Source organism: Callithrix jacchus, chromosome 14, assembly GCF_049354715.1.
Source record: "Callithrix jacchus isolate 240 chromosome 14, calJac240_pri, whole genome shotgun sequence".
Taxonomy (NCBI): Eukaryota; Metazoa; Chordata; class Mammalia; order Primates; family Cebidae; genus Callithrix; species Callithrix jacchus.
In genome coordinates this window covers 11,146,678-11,149,994 of record NC_133515.1, presented here as the reverse complement: position 1 = coordinate 11,149,994, position 3,317 = coordinate 11,146,678, and the positions used below count along the sequence as shown (strand labels likewise).

Below are 3,317 nucleotides of genomic sequence, written 5' to 3'. Positions count from 1 at the left end.
GATAATCAAACTGTCAAACATTATTAGAGTTGACATCTTCTCCTCTCTCCTGCTATCTGCTTTAGTACATGAGGGCTGAGGTGGGTGAGGCAGATGTGGTTGGATCCTTTTTTATTTTCCTCCTTGCTGGGCCTCCTATCTCAGCTCATCAAGGAGGGGGATTGGGAGTTAAAAACAAAGACTTGTCTATGAGGCAGGTGCAGCTCTGTTCTCACATCAGTGCTTGTTGGCTCTGATGGACCTTCCTTCCTTCCTTCCCTCTTCCCACCCTTCCTTCCTTCCTTCCTTCCTTCCTTCCTTCCTTCCTTCCTTTCCTCCTCCCTCCCTCCCTTCCTTCCCTCCTTCTCTCCCTCCTTCCTTCCTTCCCTCCCTCCTGCCTTCCCTCCCTCCTTCCCTCCTTCCTTCCTTCCCTCCTTCCTACCTCCCTTCTCTTTTTCTTTCTTTTTTTTTTTTTTCAGTCAGGGCCTCACTCTGTGGCCCAGGCTGGAGTGCAGAGGTACAATCTCAGCTCACTGTAGCCTCAACCTCCTGGACTCAAGCTAGCCTCCTGCCCCACCTCCCCAAGTAGCTGGGACTACGGGTGCTCACCACTATGCCCAGCTAAATTTTTATATTTTTCATCAAGACAAGGGTTTCACCACATTGCCCAGGCTGGTCTCAAACTCCTGAGCTCAAGCAATCCAGCTGCCTTGGCCTCCCAAGTGCCGGGATTACAGGCATGAGCCACTGCACCTGATGGCTTTTCAAGCCCAGTTTGCTTTCTCTTGAAATCCTCCCATATGCTTTTTTAGTCTTTGTTCCATCAGAAACCTCCAATCTAGTCCCCATAAAGTGGGCAATGCCATTTATTTATTTATTTTTAAGAGAGGGTCTCACTCTGTCATCCAAGCTGGAGTGCAGTGGCGTGATTGTAGTTCACTGCCGTGTTGAACTCCTAGGCTCAAGCAGTCCTCCTGCCTCAGCCTTCTGAGTAGCTGTTACTACAACCACGTGCCACCACATCCAGCTATTTTTTTTTCTTTTGTAGAGATGGGGATCTCATTATGTTGCCCAGACTGGTCTTAAGCGTTCCTCCTGCGTTGGCCTTCCAAAGAGTTAGAATTACAGGCATGAGCCACAGTTCGTGGCCATGGTACATTCATATCATGGAGTACTATTCTGCTGTAAAAAGATAGTAAACTATTGATTCACACAATGATATGGAGGAATTTTAAATGAATTTTGCTAAGTGAAAGGAGCCAGACTCCAAAGGGTGCACACATTGTATAAATTCATTCATATGGCATTTTAGAAGCAGCTACACTATGGGATGGAAAACAGATGCCAGGGTTGCTGGTGGTAGGGAAGAGGGTAGATTAACTGTACATTAACTGCTGAGATAATTCATGGAAGGAATTTTTAGGGTAACAGAACCGTTCTGGACTGGGTGTGGTGGCTCACACCACCTATCATCCCAGCACTTTGGGAGGCTGAGGTGGGAGGATCGCTTGAGCCAGGAGTTCAAGACCAGCCTGGGAAACACAGATCCCATGTTTACAAAAAGTAAAAAAAATAGCTGGGGATGTGTGCACATGCCTGTAGTCCCAGTTACTCAGGAGGTTGAGGTAAAATAATTTTTGAGACTGCAGTGAGCTGTGATCGCACCACCGCATTCCAACCTGGGTGGCAGAGAAAGACCCTGTCTCCAAAAGGCAGGGTTGGGGGTTGGGTAAGGAACAATTCTGTATGGTACTGGGCTGTGGATAAATGGCTCTGCATCTGTTAAAATCCATAGAACTGTATATCACAAAGTGGGAACTCTAATGTATACAATTAAAAAAAATTAGGGCCAAGATGTCTCAGCCCAAGAAAAGCAAGCTTGAGTCGGGGAGTGGCGGCGAAGGAGGGGAGGGAACTGAAGAGGAAGATGGCGCGGAGCGGGAGGCGGCCCTGGAGCGACCCCGGAGGACTAAGCGGGAGTGGGACCAGCTGTACTACGAGTGCTACTCAGACGTTTCGGTCCACGAGGAGATGATCGCAGACCGTGTCCGCACCGATGCGTACCGCCTGGGCATCCTGCGGAACTGGGCAGCACTGCGAGGCAAGACGGTACTGGACGTGGGAGCGGGCACCAGCATTCTGAGTATCTTCTGGGCCAGGCCGGCGCCCGGCGCGTGTACGCGGTAGAGGCCAGCGCCATCTGGCAACAGGCTCGGGAGCTGGTGCTGTTCAACGGGCTGGAGGACCGGGTGCACATCCTGCCGGGACCGGTGGAGACTGTGGAGTTGCCGGAGCAGGTGGATGCCATCGTGAGCGAGTGGATGGGATACGCACTCCTGCAGGAGTCCATGCTGAGCTCCGTCCTCCACCCGCGAACCAAGTGGCTGAAGGAAGGCGGTCTTCTCCTGCCGGCCTCCGCCAAGCTCTTCATAGCCCCCATCAGCGACCAGATGCTGGAATGGCGCCTGGGCTTCTGGAGCCAGGTGAAGAGCACTATGGTGTGGACATGAGCTGCCTGGAGGGCTTCGCCCCGTGCTGCCTCATAAGCCACTCGGAGATCGCGGTGCAGGGACTCCACGAGGAGTCCGGCGAGGATGTGCTGGCCCGGCCGCAGCGCTTTGCTCAGCTAGAGCTCTCCCACGCTGGCCTGGAGCAGGAGCTGGAGGCTTCCGCTGCAGCTGCTATGGCTGGGCGCCCATGCACGGCTTTGCCACCTGGTTCCAGGTGACCTTCCCTGGAGGGAGTCAGAGAAACCCCTGGTGCTGTCCACCCCGCCTTTTCACCCGGTCACGCACTGAAAATAGGCGCTCCTCTACCTGAACGAGCCGGTGCAAGTGGAGCAAGACACGGACGTATCGGGAGAGATCGCGCTGCTGCCCTCCCGGGACAACCCCCGTCGCCTATGCGTGCTGCTGTGCTACAAAGTGGGAGACCAGGAGGAGAAGACCAAAGACTTTGCCATGGAGGACTGAGCGTTGCCTTTTCTCTCAGCTACCTCCCAAGGCAGAGAAAGGGAGAGCCCACCTGCAAGTAGGCAAAATATCCATCTCCCTTTTCCCTCATAGCCTCTGGGGAGGGAGAGTGACTTCATTCTCCGTTTGAAGAGATTCTTCTGGTGATGTTTATTTAAAAAGTGATCCCCTTCAACAACGGATACAGCGTGCTTATTACTGGGCTTTTAAGCCTCAAAAGCATGTAGTACCAAGCACTTGTATTTCCTTATATTTTGTCTTGCAGGGGAGGGAAGGGGAAAGAAAACGGATGAAAATATCATTTTTTAAAGGGTCCATGCACATCCCTGACATCTCACACCTTAGCTAAGTCTGAAGCTGGAGAGA

At 52.4% G+C, this 3,317-nt stretch overlaps 1 pseudogene; it reads left to right on the top strand.

Annotated features, from left to right (window-relative positions):
- Positions 1-591: 591 nt before the first annotated feature.
- LOC100414450 (protein arginine N-methyltransferase 6-like) lies at positions 592-2,951 on the top strand (annotated as a pseudogene).
- Positions 2,952-3,317: the final 366 nt, after the last annotated feature.